Source organism: Bubalus kerabau, chromosome 1 (assembly GCF_029407905.1).
Source record: "Bubalus kerabau isolate K-KA32 ecotype Philippines breed swamp buffalo chromosome 1, PCC_UOA_SB_1v2, whole genome shotgun sequence".
Lineage (NCBI taxonomy): Eukaryota > Metazoa > Chordata > Mammalia > Artiodactyla > Bovidae > Bubalus > Bubalus kerabau.
Genome location: NC_073624.1, coordinates 164,553,848 through 164,572,427, shown reverse-complemented (window position 1 = coordinate 164,572,427; position 18,580 = coordinate 164,553,848). Strand labels below are relative to the sequence as shown.

Genomic DNA, 18,580 nt, shown 5'->3' with positions numbered 1-18,580 from the left:
CAAAATTTAGCCTGAGAGGAAATTCATTTTCCTTTCTCTCCATGGCTCCCTGCTCCTAAGATCCAAAAGTCCAATCAATACTACTATAATTGATGTCCAACTGCTGCTAGGCCAGATAGGGGCCTTTTGCAAAGCCAGTTACAGACCCATTCTACAGGCTTAGGAGCAGAGCTAGTATTTGTATAAAAAGTGCTGTAAAAGATCAAATGACTCACAAAATTATACACTTAACATGTGTACATATATAACTATACACGAATTATATTTCAATAAGGTTGCTTATTTAAAAAGACAAATGAGTGGCAAAAGCCACAAACTTTCAGTTATAAGACAACTAAGTACTAGGGATGTAATGTACAGCAATATGATAAATATAATTAACACTGCTGTACGTTATATATGAAAGCTGACAAGAGTAAATCTGAAGAGTTTTCATCACAGGAATAAAACTTTTTTCCATTCTTTAATTTTGAATCTATATGAAATGATGGATGTTCACTAAACTTACAATGATAATCGTTTCATGATGTATGGAAGTCAAATTGTTATGCTGTACACCCTAAACTTAAGAGAGTGCTGTATGTCAATTATATCTCAATAAAACTACAAGAAAAAAAAGACAAGTGAGTAAATGCAAGAATAAAATATTAGATTAAACGACTTCATACTTTTAGAAAACCCTTTCCTTCACAAAGAACTCCATCCAGAAGAAGAAAAAGAGGAAGACTTCAAAAAGAGATGGAATCTGAAATGGGGCTTGAAGAATGGGCAGGACTTGTACATATGACAATCAGCCATTTATTCATCCAAGTAGATGGAACAGTTATAAGCAACAGCAGAAGCAGCAGGGAAAGAACACGGGCAGGAAGCAAAAATAGTGGAAGATACGTGACGTGAAGTTGCTCAATCGCGTCCGACTCTTTGCAGCCCCATGGACTATAGCCTACCAGGCTCTTCAGTCCATGGAATTTTCCAGGCAAGAGTACTGGAGTGGGTTGCCATTCCCTTATAAGAATCTGGCAAATCTGAGGCGAATCCGAAGAAAACAATTTCATTTAACAGAAGACACTGGAAACTTCTGAGTAGGGGAAATGAAAAGGACTCAAGATTAATTTAGGCAGCGATGCCTAAGATAACCTGGATAAGGAAGTAAAGGCAATAAAGTCATAACACTAGTCCAGGTGGGATGAGAATCTGCTTCAGTTAGCAGGGAAAAAAAGACTGAAGAGGGAAAATTATGAAATATACAAAGATATACATAGGACATAATATTGTATACGACTACAGCAAACTAAACAATTTAAAGAAAAATGAACTTTGTGAAAACCAAACAACACTAGACTTGAAAACTTAAATACATTTCTGGAAAAATATTCAACACTAAAATTCACACAAGAAATAGAAAACCTACAAAGATCAACTGCTATGTAATAAGTTGAAATGGTATTCAAATTCCTTTCCAGGAAAAAAAAAAAAAATCTAAGCTTGAATGCTCTTATAGGTGAGTTCTGCCCAACTCTCAAATAAAAGATAATCTCAGTCTAAACTGTTTCTGAAAAGAGAAACAGGATTAAAGTGGTCCAACTCATTTTATAAATCTATTATAACCTTGATACCAACGTGTATTAAGAACTGAACCAGAGCTGGCATGAACAGAGAGAAAAGTGACAGTACCATGAAAGGAGAACCAATAGATGTTGACTACAGACAACACGTGATGGGATGGGAAAAGGTCTGCGTTTGGGATAACATCGACAGAAATAAGGAGCACCGGGGAAGCAAGTTTGGTAAGAACACTACCTGAATAATCAGGTAGAGATATTCGTAAAACAACTGGAAAAACCAGGATTCAAGGGCAGAAAAGAAATAAAGAATAGAGACTTGAGAATTATTCAGACAGAAGGGTCTGAAATAATAATGTCAAAAGACCAGAGAAGTATGAAAAATGATCTGAAAAGTGAAACTTGGAGAACACTTAGATCAATCAGGAAGAAGGACGACCAGAAAGTGGAAAGGGGACAAAGAATAACAAAGTCAGTATAATGCCAGAGAAGCCCTATTTTCATCTAGGAAATTCATATTCATCCTTCAGAACTGTTCACAGGGTTCCAAAGTAACAATTTCAAGAAGGCCTTCTAAGATTCTTCCAACATAAACCATCACTAGGTCAGGTCCTCATTTTAAGCTCTTATAAATACTCTGCACTTTAATTATACAATTATATTTAATTACAGAATTCATGTCTGCTTCAATAGACTCTAAGCTCCATGAGGGAAAGGCACCCTGTCTGTCTTTGCCTTCTGCTGCCTCCTGTGTTATGTTAAAATGTAGTATTTGTTGAATAAAATGGGCAGATGAAGGATAGACAAGGAAAGGCATTCCAAGAATGATGGGTTGACGCTAAAAGCTACAAAAAGTTCAAGTTGACTTAGAAAGGAGGCCCAAAAGTGTTTATTAGGTTACAGGTGACCTTTGCGAAGGTGAAATTCAGATACCATGGGTTAAGAAATGAATGGATGGTCAGGAAGTCAAGGCAGGAAAAGTAAATTACTCTTGGTAATGTCTCGAGTTAATTTTATGGAATGAATTTTAATTTCACTTCAGTTTTGCTCTATTTTTAACGAACATGTATTACTTCTATAAGGACAATTTTTGTTGTTGTTAATATGATTTGAAAAGGTAAAGCAGCAACAAGCAGGTGGAGGGAGTAGTGAATTAAAGGGTAAACAAGTACTCTAAGAGAGTAACAAACTCCATTAAGTAGGAAAGAAAAGAAAAAACTGAAATGTATTAACTAGGAAGAAGAAAAAAACATATTCCTCCACTAAGATGGAAGGAAAAGAAGATGATGATAAAAGGAATCCAGTAAAAATTCTGGAAGGAGCTCCCACTGGAAACCTCAGTGTTCTCAAGAAAGGATGTGAAGTGAAGCGAGTAGAAAGTTTCAAAAGAGTTCTACAGAGAATGCGCAGGGCGGGGGAACCCAAAACAGAAGCGCCATACAGGTTCTATTAAAAGGGCATTCTAAATTTCAGTTGGCCTTTTGTAAAATTTCATCCGTTTTCTAGCTCAGAACTGCCCTAGTTTAGCTTTAATTTTAAATATTTAAATTCTAGTTCACAAACTATTTCAACAACTGAAAATTGATAGGCATTAATACATTCTACTTTAATTCCGACTTGAACTGCTCTTTTGAAATAAATACAATAAAGGAGTTGTTTTCAACTCAAGCAACAAAATAGCGATCATTTCAATTATGAGGGAACTGAAAAGCGCTCCTAAACTTGAGTGTTTGCAGAGAAAGGCTTTTTGTAATTGTTGCTGTTTAACTCTTCGCGTGCCTCACTCTAACAGATTTCGAGTAACAGAGAAAATCTTGGGTTCAAATCTCAGCTCACTTAGTCAAGTTATTCAACCTCTCTCCGTCTCGATTTCCTCTTCTTAAAAAACGAGGAATACAATAACCAGGATTATCCTAAGGATTAAATGACGTAACACAGGTGAACGTGCCAAGTTCGTACTATGTCCTCAGAACAGTTTGCTAACCGTTTGAAAGAGAAAACTCGCAGCACTTAGACCAAATTAAAACATTCGAAAGCCTGAAAAAGCACAAGTCACAAAACGTCAGACCCTAACACACAGCACAGTATTTTTCTTCCCTGACGCAAGTTATTTTTTTCTTGCCAAACCTTTCCACTAGGAGTCTGGAAAGAGAAAAAATGGGTTACAGTCAATCCAGCATAAAGTTTTCAGAAACTGAAGTGCAGAATCACAACAGACATGGCAGCGGAAGCAGCGCAGGACAACAGGTGAACCTCCGAGAACCCTGGCACCTTCCCGCGGGCAAGTTTTGCACGAGGGTTGGCAGTTTCCAGGCTCGACCGCCCCATGAAACAGACATTCGTTTTCTTTTTTTCCTTTTAGAAACGTAATAGACAAATCGTGAATATCACTCTCGCCGCTCCCGGGCAAGGGAGGTGAGCGCCTTTCCCATTTAAGGATTCAAGAATCGTCCTTGGTGGCGGCTTTCCCCCACACCGCCTCCCCAAACTCTGCCCGAAACTCGGGGGTGGGGAACAAAGAGGGGCCAGGAGGCGGGGACGTCGCAGGGGGCTGCCGGGGGCCCGGGTCTCCCGCAGGGCTGGGCCCGGGGCGGCAGGGCCCAGTCTGCCGCGGCCTGTCACAGCCTGGGCGGCAGAGACCCCCACGGGGCAGCCGGGCCTGGCGGCCCCCAGCTCCGGCCTCCCGCGCGCGCCTGGCTCCCCCCGAAACTTCGCCTGCGGCCCGCGCCGGCCTCCCCGGCGCAGCCGGCCTCTGCCGCCGCGCACACGCACTCTCCGAGCAAGCCAACTCACCCGAACCCTGGGGAACTCATCCTCCAGCTCTCGGCGCGGAGCGGGGTGGGCGCGGCGAGGCGCGGGGGCGAGGCAGGGGGCCCGGCTCGGCCTCCGCCCGGGGCGTGCAGCGGCCCCAGCCCGGTCGCCCCTCGCGCGGCCGTACAATCCTCGTCTCGCGCGGACGGACACGCCGGAGTCCGAGCCTTCCTGCGCCCTCCCCGCCCTCCTCCCTCCTCGCTCCTCCTTCGCCGAGCGCCAGCAGGCGGATTCCAATCTCGGCAGCCGCCGCCGCCGCCGCCGCTGCGGACACTCGCACGGGAGGGAGGGGTGGGGGGCGGCGCGGGCGCGGGGTACGGGGGGAGGGGCGGCCTCCGCGAGACTCGGCGCAATGCTCGCGCACTGGGAGGGCGCCCGCTCCGCCCGGCCGGGGACGCGAAGAGAGCCGAGCGCGCGGCGGAAGTGCCCGAAGGGTCTGTGGGGCTAGGCGCCCTGCTGCCGGGGAGGAGGGCTGGCCGCCGGCAAGGGGGCGCCGGGCTGCCGTAGGGAGGGGGGCTTCTCCTCCGCGCGGCCCTGCCGGCCCCTCCTCACCGAGACGCCGCATCGCCGCCTTGGCGGGGCCGGCCAGTCTCCGGAAGCCGGGTGGAGAAGAAGCCGTGCGCGCGTCGCACAGGACTGAGTGCGGTGGAGCGGCGCAGATACCGCCGTTGCGTGCTTCGCGCTCACCCGGCCCCCCGCACTGCCGGTGCTCCGGGGTTGCTGCGTGTGGCCCCCTCCCCGGACAAACTCTAAATCTCTAACAAGAACTCGTAACACGTGAGGGCAGGTCAGCGCTTGCGGAGTAAGCCTGGTCGCTGACAATTCACACGCCATGGCGGAGAACTGCCCGACCGTGGTGGTAGTCGTTGCGACAAAGAAGCGTACAAAGCCACAGTCCAACTGTTATTTACCCATAGCTCCTCGGCCTCTCTTTCTGGGCTCTTTGCCAACCTACAGAGGCGCAGGTAGGGGGAGTTGAGGGGAAAGAAGCATTTTCGCGTCGATCCAGGAGCTGTGAGGCCTGGCCCGCCCGGGAACCCTATGATGGAGCCCGTGAATTCCAAAGGCATAAGTTGAGCAGCGGCGTTAACCCAACAGAACTGAAGTCAGCGGACTATAAATATTGTTCCCGTCTCTGGTTTCGCTCACTCTAGTGACCTCGGATACCCTCAGAGTCTGATTCCTTCCATTTGGAAAACGTAAATAGTTGTCACTCCTTTTTTCTCCCCATTCTTTGGAAAATGCCATTACAAGTATTCAGTGTCCTGTATGTGAAGAGTCTTGGTCTTTTTTTAACAACCAAATGTGACCTTGATCTCTTTGGTAAGTCTTTCAACGAATGCATGGAATTAAATTATCTCTTTACAAAAGATACTTTTTTTTTTTAAGTTACCTTTATAAACTATGGGTAAAAAAGAGACAAGGAAAAGAATGTGCCAAGCCCTGATATTTGTTTTCACACACATTCTCCCTTAAGAGATGTTTAGATTCCAGAGTATTCCCTTATATTCTTGTTTAAATGTTTAAAATCCCTTCCATTCTTGTTTAAAGTTGTTTTGTTTTGTTTTTGGTTCATCTTTCATCCTGTTCCCCACAGGTCGCTTTTATCCACCTTTGACCTTAATGCTTCAGATACCTTCTGTAATTCCAAATTATCCACCTTTGCCCTTAATGCCTCAGACGCCTTCTGTAATGACAAATTATTTTTTCAATTCTACTTATTCTGTAATTTTTTTTCCTGAACTCTGTACCTGTCTCAGGTTTGAGAGTCATGTATCTTTGTATGCAGGATGAATGTTTGATACATGAGTTTCCCTGCATCACCTAAAATTTGTCGCTTTTTCAAGTTTCCTACATAGGACACCACTTTGATGTCAAGGGATAGGGTGGACCTTTTGCTTGAGGAGATTGAGACTGATTAGCCGAAGAACTCATTGATGTAAGCTGAGCAATGGGGTCATGGCAGATAAAAACTATGATGAGTGTGTACTCTCTAGAGCCTAGTTCAATTTTCAAATATATGAATCAGTCTATAAAAGAGACAACCTCAGGTTAGAAATTTAGTACTTCTTCAAAATGTACAAATCCATGCTGCCTAATTGTGTTATACCCCACTGTGGAAATTAGAGCAAAACTGAAGCATCAAATTTTAAGTCATCATATCTTTGCTTCTCAAGAAAAGGATCTCCTTTTCAAATTTTCAGGAATTTTACTTAATATCCTTTTGCTTTCCTTGAACAGAGCCCACCTGAGTGCCCAGGCTGAAATGCTTAGCTTTATCACAGCAGGCAACCTACGTACTGACGACTGAGCAGGGCATGGTGTTTTCTTTGGTTCCTGGCATGTGTATGCATGCCAGCCTGTTTCTCCGGTTTTCCTGCCCACTTAAATGAACAAGAGCAGCCAGGAAGCCCAAAGAGACATCTGAACACGTATGGTCTGGCCCCCAAACTCAAAGGCAACACCTCAAGGTGCAAATTCAACTTTCTCTAATGTGATAGTTTCCCTCTAAGTAGGCTAACAGAATGCTCTGGAAATGGATCTTTTTTCTCTGCATAGTCTGTTTGAGGTATAAGCCTCAAGAGTGGTAGTTGCATGCCCAAATCACATAGCATTAGTTTGGACTGCAGAATCACCCCTCTTCTACAGTTCTCAGGTCCTCAAGAACACCTTGAGGTGTTCTGATCACCTATCTTAACACCCCGACACAGCCAATTTCGTTTTCTTTATACCACTTTTTACTGTATGAAATTACTTCATTTAGATATTTGTTTATGGTCTGAGTTTCTCTGACCCACTAGAATGTAAACTCCATGAAAGCAAAAACCTTGTCCATCTTGTTCTCAACTCTTTCTGCAGAGCCTAGTACGTAACTAGTGCTCAATATTTGTTAAACGAATGAGATAAAAGACAGAATTTCCTTTAAGCATTTCTGAACCTTGTCATCAAAATCCAGTTTGTTTATTTAATTTTCTGTTTTCTTTCAGCCACACTGTGCAGTTTGCAGGATCCTCGTTCCCTGACCACAGATGGAATCTGGGCCCCCTGCAGTGTGGAGCCCTAACCACTGCATTGCCAGGGAATCCCTGTATCCAGTCTTAGAGGGTGGCTTAGACTATGTTGAAAAGGTGAGGGTGAGTCAGGGAAGCTATGGGTTATACCATCTTCAGTGAAATGGACATGTCTGCTTTCAGGGACGGTATTAGGTGAATAGACTAATCCAAGTTAATCCATCCAAAGTCACTTCCCTGCTATAGACTTTATGAGGCAAAGGCAGCCCTAAGCCATCAATGGATATGGAGATAATTTAGAATTCAGTAAGGAGGGACTAGTGAAGGGATGCCCTTGGCAGAGCTTTAGTTGTTTTCAAACCCAATATTAAATGGATAAGAGTGCTATGAAGAGTAGAGGAAACAGCTACATTGTTCAGCATACACACTACTACAACATTTTATTGGTTAATAATACCCTGGTTAAGGTCATGATTAAGAAGGACCAAGCCAAAACAGAAATTGTGTTTAAGAAAAAAGATAGTTATATATATTTAATTGAGTGCACAAAATAAAGTTTAAAAATCTGAATTTGTGTTTCCTGTGATCAGTATAATATTTTACTTCCCATTTTATCTTTGCTTGTATATAACTTGATTTTTCCCACTTCTGTTTTCATTCCTCTTTGTTTCAAAGGACTTGTTTCCTGTGATTAAAAGATGGTTCAGTGAAGCTCTTGCTACAAAGTAGTCACCACTTGGTCCTGCCTAGTCCATGGTCTCAATTGACCTCTCCCTATTATCAGTACACCCTTTACCATAGAACCCAATCCTCTCCTGGCAGGAAGACTCTTCTCAAAGCTCTAGCCCCAAGCCCAGGACTCAGCCACCTGCTGCCTCTGCTACTTACACCAAGGTGTCCTCACCTTGGCCCCCGTCTAAGCACTGACTCACAGCCCTTTTCTTGCTCCTGAAGCCCGGGCCTTGTAACGTGTGTGGAACTCGATTTTCTCTGCCTGTGGTCTGGACTCTGCTCTCTGGAGTCTGCCCCAGCCCTACAACACAGACTCTGTTGTGTACTGATTGGTACCCCTAGAGGTAATACTTGTTTGCCTTCCGCTCTATTTTCCAGAATTTCCCTGTCCATGTTCTATCCATCTCTCAGGCCTCCTTCCCCCCATTCCCATTGCCTCAAGTTGGACATCCTGATGCTTGCTGTTTTCCTGGACGACCCCCTGTTGTTTGCTCACTGTTCTCCAGCTAGCAGGTACTGCCTAGAGGGTCTGAGGTCTTCCCACCCAACACCTGGACCTGCAGCCTACCCACCCCAGCTCCACTCGGCCCATGGTCAATCGGTCCTTCCCTATCCTGTAGCGATTCACCTCGCTGCCTTCCTCTGTCCTGAGAGCAGTGGGTTTATAACCAATTACACTTTATTTTTTAACCAGATATACATAAGAGTGAGTGAGTGAGTGAGTGAAGTCGCTCAGTCGTGTCCGACTCTTTGCGACCCCATAGACTGTAGCCTACCAGGCTCCTCCGTCCATGGGATTTTCCAGACAAGAGTACTGGAGTGGGTTGCCATTTCCTTCTCCAAGATAGGTATATATTAGTATATATATGTATATAGTTGCTTTTGGTTTTGCCTGGTTAAAAAATAAAATGTACTAGGTGCTTGCATACATATATATGTATATTTATACATATTGTTAATATGTACATGTATAAACCATATCCAGTTCTACGTGCTACTCCTAAACACTGACTCTACTCAAGAATTTTGTTGGCGCTAGTAGTCCAGAAGTCCTAGCATCTGGAGCTGAGTATGATTACCTTGTGAATGACCATTCAAAGAAAGACACAGTGTCATGATAAAGATTCAAGCTGAGATAACTGGGGAGATAATAGTTTTGGATCAGGAATGCTGTGTTATTAACAGCCATGCTATATCAACTGTCCATGCTCGACGTGGTTATCTAAATACATAGGTGTAGTGGTGCCTCCAATGTGCACAGACATACTAGTTTATCTACCACATATTTTGGGGTACCTAACCCTGTGCTAGACAGAAAGTTCTAGAGGACTAGAACTGTCTTTTTCTCACTCCATCATATCCCTAGGATCTAGCCTGCTGCCAGGCACACGAGTATGTGTTCAATATTTACTGAATAAATAAATGTACTATAATGCCCAGTACATTCCTTCTCCTCAAAGCTTAAAATCTCATAAAAATAAGTTGTGCACATAATTTCTTTACTTGGTGTTTCTGAGTCAAGTCTTATTGTCCTTAAGACAGTTGCTAACTCACTTTGTTCTCTATTGATAGATAGCCCTCATTCATTTCTTATATTATTATCAGCAAAAGCAGGGTTGAATTTTGGGGTTTTGTTTTTAGTATTTTTTGTTGTTGTTTTGTTTTTAGTATTTTTGAGGCTTAGTTTTAAAGCACTTACCTTGATACAATGAGAGTCTAAAAAATCCTGTAATAATAACACAGAAGTATCACCGACTATAACTTTTTTTTTTGGCCATGCTGCATGGCTTCCAATATCTCCAACCAGGGATCAAACCTGGGACCATGGTAGTAAAAGCCCAGAATCCTAACCACTAGACTAGCAGGGAACTCCCTATCACTGGCTTTAAATTTAACATCTCGTCAACAAATAATGCTTAAGTTTTGGAGTTCTGTGTGCTCTTTTAAAAAAGAACTTCCTCCATTCTCTCATGGGGAAATAAAATCGATTATCCAATCAGTAATCAATAGCTGTCACTGTTTCTTTTAAAATGTGGGTTTACATTTGGTTTGTTACCCACTTTAAAATCTGTCTTCCTCATTGTATGTCTGAATTGTACCAGCTGCCCTAGTTGGTCATTCCCTCTTTCAACTGACCTTGCTCAGTTTTTCCAGGTTTCACTTAATGAGACACCACGCTCATCACAATCTGAGAACCACTACTGTACGAAAGCATTCGGCTAGATTGGCATCTCCACTTCCCACAGAATGAGCCACATTCATTTCTCCTTTTAATGCCATTCTCCTGCCTCCAATGCCCAAATACCACCTCTAGCAGGAACTCATCTTTGACGGCTCCATCCTAAACCCCTTAGGCTTTTCTCTCTATGGTCTACATCACTGACTTTTTTGGACAGTTTAGCTATTCCTGTGTCTTTCTCCAAAATATTATTTCGTACCTTTATTCACTTACATATGAATCGGGGTTTTCTAGCCTCCCAGGCTTGGGGAGGACAATATAGAAGATATTGAAATACTCAAGGTATCAAAATAGTAGTCTTAGGCTGGAACCTACCAGTGCTGCTGCTATTTAGTCGCTCAGTCGTGTCGGACTCTTTGCAGCTCCAGGGACTATAGCCCACCAGGCTCCTCTGTCCATGGGATTTCCCAGGCTAGAATACTGGAGTGGGTTGCCATTTCCCTTCTCCAGGGGATCTTCCCGACCCAGGGACAGAACCTGCGTCTCCTGCTTGGCAGGCGGATCCCATTGTAATAGTTAAGATTCTTGCCCCAGTTTTCAAGAGGCAATTGGAGGTGGGGGTGGGGGCGGGGGGGGGGTGTGTCACAAACTTCTCAGTGCACCTGCTGTGCTGCTCTATCCCTCAGGGTCAAAGAGATACTCCTGTTCCTTCTTCCCTTCTACCCTCTCCTGCCCCTGTTGTTAGCGCAGTTGCTGTACTCACTGCACTGAGCACCTCGGGCAGCTACGTTGCAGGATTCCAAGAGGTGCCATCCTGCTTTTTGTGAAAGATGCTCCCTGGAGTTACGCAGTACACAACCGGCTCCCAGCCCCACGGAAACCATGAAAGAGCCATTCCAATTGCATGCAGGGAGCCAAGCCCCTGGCTTGCTTAAAGAACCAACTTTTTTTTTTTACTATTAACATTATATATACCTCTGCTGCTGCTGCTGCTGCTAAGTCGCTTCAGTCGTGTCCGACTCTGTGCGACCCCAGAGACGATAGCCCACCAGGCTCCCCCGTCCCTGGGATTCTCCAGGCAAGAACACTGGAGTGGGTTGCCATTTCCTTCTCCAATGCTTGAAAGTGAGACGTTAAAGTGAAGTTGCTCAGTCGTGTCCGACTCTTCGCAACCCCATGGACTGCAGCCCACCAGGCTCCTCCGTCCATGGGATTTTCCAGGCAAGAGTACTGGAGTGGGGTGCCATTGCCTTCTCCGATATATATATGCCTCTACACAACATTATATATCTCATAGATACATTACATTTTATTATATAACATTATATACCTTTCAGGTCATTTGGGGGAAATGAAAATGGCAAGATGTGTATTTGTCAGAATTAAATCAATTAGAATCCCATATAGGATGTGTAATTAATTAAAATTTTCATTTTGATTTCATTTTCATCAATGCAAATGCTCAACACAAAAAATTATTCTGTTGTTATACTTGGAATAATACATCATGCCAATCAAAATTTATATATGTACCCTATTTCATCAAAATAAGATAATGATTATTTGCAACATTATGTACAACTAGGAAAGAAAAACACTGCCAATTAAATTATGACGTATCATTAATTGTAAGACATCCTAATTTCAGAAGTGATAAAATGTCAAAAAGTGTGCATCTGAGCATTGATGAAACACGGTGTGTTTTAATGCATTGAAAAGGCAAAACACCACCATATGGTCCAGTAGTTTGAAATATTAAGTTTTTGGGTTTTTGACATATAACTTATTTGTTTGTTATGCATGATCCTCGAATAATCACACTGTGAAAGTTAACCACAAGACCAGAGACAGTACAGTTCAACTGCATATAAACATATAAAACAAACATGAATAACTTATGATTCAGTCACATAAAGTTTAAAAGAAATACTAGCATCCAGTCAATGTAGTGTAGTATTTGGATTACATTACAAATAAAAAATTAAGTTTTGGACAGCTGCTTATTCTGAAAATGTGTGATGACAAGGAGAATGGACATATTTTTATCCTTGGAAAAGTCAAACTAAACAATCAGAAAAATCTCAACAGTGCAGTAGAACGACTTTACATTTATCCCGGAAGCTGAACAATAGTCCTTGTTGCTTGTGGGGCCATCAGGAAAAGCCAGCTGTGGGTTTCTTTTTAGTACAATTAATTGCTTCCGCTGTATATAAAATTGAAAGAATTGGGTGCTTTAGTGCGGAAAAAGGATATCCTGTACACTGCTCCTATTTCCTCACAAAAGCTATTATTGAGCCTTTTGCCATTAATTCACATGCATTGGATTATCCTGTGATGAAAGACCAAGTGGCTTCTCATTTTTATAGTCTCTTATCTCCTATTTATTTGGCACCTCTCTGGAGATACCTGCTCTTCTCCCAAGACTGGTTAATTGCTAGGATGTCAGAAGGTAGCTAATGACTGACTTCCTTTTCTGAGACTAATTGTGAGCTCATCTCTGTACTTTTTCTTAGAGTGGCATTTCTCATTGTTGAGAAATATTCTGAGTTCTGTTATTATTTGAAATGACAGAGGCAGCATGTTCAGTACCAATTTTCAATCCCTGCCCACCATTCACTTTGAGATCAGCAAGTGACTCATTATAAATCCTCTGGATAAACCTGAACGGTCCAGTATACAACAGCCATTTGCTAAGTGTGACTATGTAAATTTTAAATTAGTTAAAAGGAAATCAACATTTAAAGTTCAGTTTCTCAGTCTCTGAGGGACTTCCCTGGTGGCTCAGAAGTTAAAGCGTCTGCCTGCAATGCAGGAGATCCGGGTTCCATCCCTGGGTCGGGAAGATCCCCTGGAGAAGGAAATGGCAACCCACTCCAGTACTCTTGCCTGGAGAATCCCATGGAGGGAGGATCCTGGTAGGCTACAGTCCATGGGGTCGCAAAGAGTCGGACACGACTGAGCGACTTCACTCACTCACTCTTCTCAGTCTTGGCTCATTAAGTGCTCAATAGCCACATGAGGTTAGTGGTTACCGTGTTGGAAGAGGGAAGATACAGAACATGGCCATTTTCACACAAAGTTCCATTGGACAGTGTTGCTATAAACTGTGATCTGGTCCCCTCAGGCCTCGTGAATAGTGTCTGAACCCTGAATTGATGTTTCTGTGCTCACCATTAAAAACAAATGGTACAAAAGCTACTTTCAGGATCATTTCTGTAGTCTGTTACTCGAGAAGTTTCTCTGAGCATGTGGAGCACCAGAAATGGGGGGCTGCTGTTCACCTGGTATAAAGTTACATAAGGTCTGAGAAGATCCCCTGGAGAAGCAAATAGCTACCCACTCCAGTATTCTTGCCTGGAAAATTCCATGGACAAAGGAGCCTGACAGCCTATAGTCTATGGGGTCACAAAGAGTCGGACACGACTGAGCAACTAACACACACACACACACACATACAATAAGTGTTCTTACCACAATAAATATATATATATATTTCTTTTTTTAATTATTTATTTATTTTATTTGACTGTACTGGGTGGTACATCTTAGAACTTTGTGGTGTCATGTGGGATCTAGTTCCTTGACCAGGGGTTGAACCCAGGCCCCCTGCACTGGCAGTGTGAAGTATTAGCCGCTGGACCACGAGGGAAGTCCCTACGTATATTTCTTAATGGTAGAAAATTGACGAAAATGAAAATATGCAAATAGTGTCTGTGGTATCTCCAGGTAGAGGGACTATGATTACTTTTTTCTTCTTCCTATTTATATGTGTTTTGGGGGTTTTATTTCTTTCTTAATTAGTAAAAATCACATTTAACATCCTTAAACCCATTCATTTATCACCAGTTTCAAAGTGGTTTTATCCAACCCCTGCCTTAAGAGAGGAAGTAGTCATTTTGAACAACGGTTTCTTTAAAAATTAAACTCAGCTAGCAGTTTTTAGTTAAGAGATCTGTATTCCCTTCACTTCTAGCATGAAAAGCATCAGAGAACTTGCGTTTAGGATGCCCTAGAGCCCCGATAAATAGAATTACAGAACATCCCTCAGGAAGAGATGGCTCATGATCACTAGCAATCCTCTCACCCAGGCATTTGTTGGGCATTTTGCCAGGTTATACATATTTCTAGACTATACTTCAGAGTCTCAGAATCAAGGCCCAACAGGTTAAGGAGGCCTATGGAGCTGAAGAGGGCTCTGGTTTTACCATTGAAAAGAGAACCATAAAAAAAGAATTCCTTGTTTCCTAAAAGTTCAGGCATGATCATACAGGTTTAATTAGGAACAGCCAGCTGTTTACAGCAAATTATAAACTGCATAAGCAGACCTCAGTGGACACTCCCAAAACATGTCCCATGAACCCTTACTTCTCCAAGTCCAGATTCAGCAGATCTGGCTTGGTGAGGCAGGGTGCTGTGATGCCAGCCAGAGGAGTATTCTAAAAGTCCCTTTCCATAGCTTTCCATGACCAAAGGAGAGGGTCAGGAGGACATGGAAAGCCTCTGCTTTTCTTTCCTTTTGTCCTTGAAACTTGAAGCCAATTCACTGTTTTCTTGACTACTACTGCACCCGCCCAGTAGAGAGACATTTCAGAAACAAGCTAAGCAATAAGATAAGAGCACAAACTTTGGAGTCAGAATTCTGGCTGAACTTCCTAATTTTTGACCTTGGGCAGAGTTTGTCAACCCTGAATCCCAATTTCTTCGCCTATAAAATGAGGATAAATAATATCGATTTAATGAGACAGATATGGGAATTAACCAAGAGTATTTGGAAAACTGTTGGCATAAAATCAACACTCAATTATTTTTACTTACCTTTCCTTTTCCTTCTAGAAGGTGATTGGTCCATTGGTGTTTCTATTGAAGGGGAAGGAAAACAAACTGTAAAAGTCTTAATGAGCCTTACTTCAAATACTGCCCAGTACAGTTCAGTAATTAGTATATGAGTTCTGCTTCAGCTTGGGCTGGGTTCCAGTTCTTTGCTCCAGCCTTAGCTCAGGAATTTCCTCCTCTAGAAAGCCTTTGCTACGCAATCCCAAGCTGAGTAAGTGGCTTTCCCAAGTAGTCCCATGGCACTCCAAGCTTGTTTCTATACTAACCGTTTACCTTGCATTCTGTTTCTCAAAACAGGGTACCTAGCATTGAGCGTGGAGTACAGGATGTTATAAGGCATCTTCTCCAGAGCATCAATTTTATCTAATAACGAGTAAAACAAAGGGCATGTATATATTTTTAAGATAAGATATTAGATTATATAAGAAATTTCACAATGGCAGAGGGTTCCTAGAAGACATGTGCTCATCGTCCTTTGCTTTTAGATCTTCTTTGCAGAGAAGTTGGAGAAGCACGTATTGCCACATGACAGTGAAATTACACAGTAACTAGTCTGTTTCTTCCAGCAGACCATGAGCTCTGCTAGGGCAGGCGTTGTACCTCATTTGCCCCTGAATCACAAAACTTACCTACATAGCATGAGGCCTGTCTCAAGGTAGAGGCTCCAGGAATGTTTGTGGAGCTGAAATCAACTCTCTGTCTTCTCCCAGTACTCTGGGGAAACTATAGTTTTTCCATCAAGGAGAGCAACTTTGAAATTGTTTACCTGACAGGACTTCACATTGAGTGCTTGTTAGAGAGAACACAACGCTAGCTGTACTTTTGGGAAAGGTATTTAACCTATCAGACTTTTGGCTTCCCAACCTGGTAGGGTGGTTAAGGCTTAATGAGAAAAGATTTACAAAGTAAACTGAGCTTGGCACATAGAAGGTGCATGCAAAAAAGCTTCTTTAGTTTTCTCTGAAGTGACTAATCATTAATTAATTCTAATCATTAATCTACAAACAAAGATGATTTTGGTTATTTCAGTCATTCCAAGCAACTCGAAAGGGACCTGAGCCACTGCCTGGGGCTTCTTCTACAGCACCCTGGTCCTCCTTCCTGAACTTCCAACCTAATATTACCACAGCATCCAGCAGTTTCCTTACTGTCTCAGTGACTGTCACGTTAAACCTGGACTTAAAAGATAGAGATAATTCAACTACAAGGTGGAGAAAGGTAACCACCTATTAAGAGAGTGAGCTGCAGTCAGGGCCCATTTCAAGCCTTGCCTCACTAAGTAATCTGATTTGCTTTTCCAACTCTGAGGCATGTCTTGATCCTGGTTCTGCAGACAGAATTGGGTCCTGGGCAAGGTTGCCAATTCCTAACTTGCAGAATGAGCCAGGGAGTCGGGATCCACAAATGGCTATGTCCTTCATTCTGTTGGTCTGGGTCCAGAGTAACTTTACTCAGAAACTAGTAATGGCGCCCCACTCCAGTCCTCTTGCCTGGAAAATCCTATGGACAGAGGAGCCTGGTAGGCTGCAGTCCATGGGGTCGCGAAGAGTCCGACACGACTGAGCGACTTCACTTTCACTTTTCACTTTCATGCATTGGAGAAGGAAATGGCAACCCACTCCAGTGTTCTTGCCTGGAGAATCCCAGGGACGGGGGAGCCTGGTGGGCTGCCGTCTATGGGGTCGCACAGAGTCAGACACGACTGAAACGACTTAGCAGCAGCAGCAGCAGTAAAGCTTAAGCTTCAGGGTTCCCTCACTATCAAAGGCCCCGTTTATGCTGAGCATTGCTTAAAATGTGCTAGGTTGAGAAGGGAAGTCAGGGTGTTATCAGGGAGCGTTCTTATGTAAGTTTTCTGATAAGTTGCCTAAGAGATTTCAGAAGAGACCTAGAGAGCCATGATTCCAGGAATTTGATTCTTTCTTCTCATTCTAAACGAATACTCTGTAGTTTATTTTGTGTTTGAAATTTTATATTCTTTGTAAGGATGACTCCAAAAAACCTGAAGCTACTTTTCTCTATTGCCTCCCTACCCTACAGCTCACCAGAAGGTCACAAGTACAGGAGAAGGGTGTGCAGGGGCCTGTGTCACGATGACGCCACGAGAGGTGGACTCAGCCTCAGTACCTGCAGTCTATCTTCTCGCTCAGGAACCTATTGAACACCTTGTACCAATTTCCTGCCACAAATGCTGGGACCCTCTAGCATTCCCAAGTGCTTTGCTAGAAATAAAAAGATAAAGCCTCTATTAGCTGACTTTTCCCTTGATCTAAAAACGATTTTGAAATGGTCTTTTTATACCTATTTTTATGCATCAATAGACTTGGCACTAGGGAGGAGTCAGGGGATAACTGACTTGCGTATGGAAAGGTAGTCTGTTAAGAATTTTTCCCTTTTTTTTTTTAAACATTAAAAAAATTTTTAACTGAAGTATAGTTGAATTTCACTGTTTCAGGTATACAGCAAAGTGATCCAGTTTTATGTATATATATTCTTTTTCAGATTCTTTTCCATTATAGGTTATTACAAGATATTGAATATAGTTCCCTGTACTATAAGGCATGTCCTTTAAGAATTTTAATAAGATGTCTTGGGTTTTTTTTAAAAATAGAATTAGTTTGTGAAAAAAGGAACATGGATCCCAAGTAAATGATAACAATGATGGCATCCTTTTGCATTTCTGTTCCTAATGTCTCCACTCTAATGCCTAATTGTAGATGGAGTTCTCATGACCATTATTAATCAGTTCAGTTCAGTCGCTCAGTCGTGTCCGATTCTTTGCGACCCCATGAACCGCAGCACGCCAGGCCTCCCTGTCTGTCACCAACTCCCGGAGTTCACCCAAACTCATGTCCATTGAGTTGGTGATGCCATCCAACCATCTTATCCTCTGTCGTCCCCTTCTCCTCCTGCCCTCAATCTTTCCCAGCACCAGGGTCTTTTCAAATGAGTCAGCTCTTCGCATCAGGTGGCCAAAGTATTGGAGTTTCAGCTTCTGCAGCAGTCCTTCCAATGAACACCAAGGACTAATCTCCTTTAGGATGAACTGGTTGAATGTTTTTGCAGTCCAAGGGACTCTCAAGAGTCTTCTCCAACACCACAGTTCAAAAGCATCAATTATTCAGCACCCAGCTTTCTTTATGATCCAACTCTCACATCCATACATGACTACTGGAAAAACCATAGCCTTGACTAGATGGACCTTTGTTGGCAAAGTAATGTCTCTACTTTTTAATATGCTGTCTAGGTTGGTCATAACTTTCCTTCTAAGGAGTAAGCGTCTTTTAATTGCATGGCTGCAATCACCATCTGCAGTGATTTTGGAGCCCCAAAAATAAAGTCAGCCACTGTTTCCACTGTTTCCCCATCTATTTGCCATGAAGTGATGGGACCAGATGCCATGATCTTAGTTTTCTGAATGTGGAGCTTTAAGCCAGCTTTTTCACTCTCCT

The 18,580-nt window shown here is 42.9% G+C and overlaps 1 protein-coding gene and 1 long non-coding RNA gene across 4 annotated transcripts in view; one reads left to right on the top strand and one right to left on the bottom strand.

Annotated features, from left to right (window-relative positions):
• Positions 1-5,422, bottom strand: part of BMPR1A (bone morphogenetic protein receptor type 1A) — a 144,818-nt gene extending 139,396 nt beyond the window's left edge. The window contains exon 1 of one of the 3 annotated variants that reach the window (XM_055538080.1): positions 5,285-5,422. The gene's annotated coding sequence lies outside the window, so the exon portion shown is untranslated. Of the gene's footprint in view, positions 1-4,355; positions 4,603-4,925; positions 5,062-5,284 lie in introns of those variants that run through there. The other 2 variants (XM_055538091.1, XM_055538073.1) reach the window with 2 other exon arrangements.
• Positions 5,423-5,559: 137 nt separating this feature from the next.
• LOC129621588 (uncharacterized) lies at positions 5,560-7,950 on the top strand. The gene is made up of 3 exons (XR_008699490.1): positions 5,560-5,696; positions 6,615-6,844; positions 7,361-7,950. It is a non-coding gene; the product is annotated as an uncharacterized LOC129621588 (long non-coding RNA).
• The last annotated feature ends 10,630 nt before the right edge of the window (positions 7,951-18,580 follow it).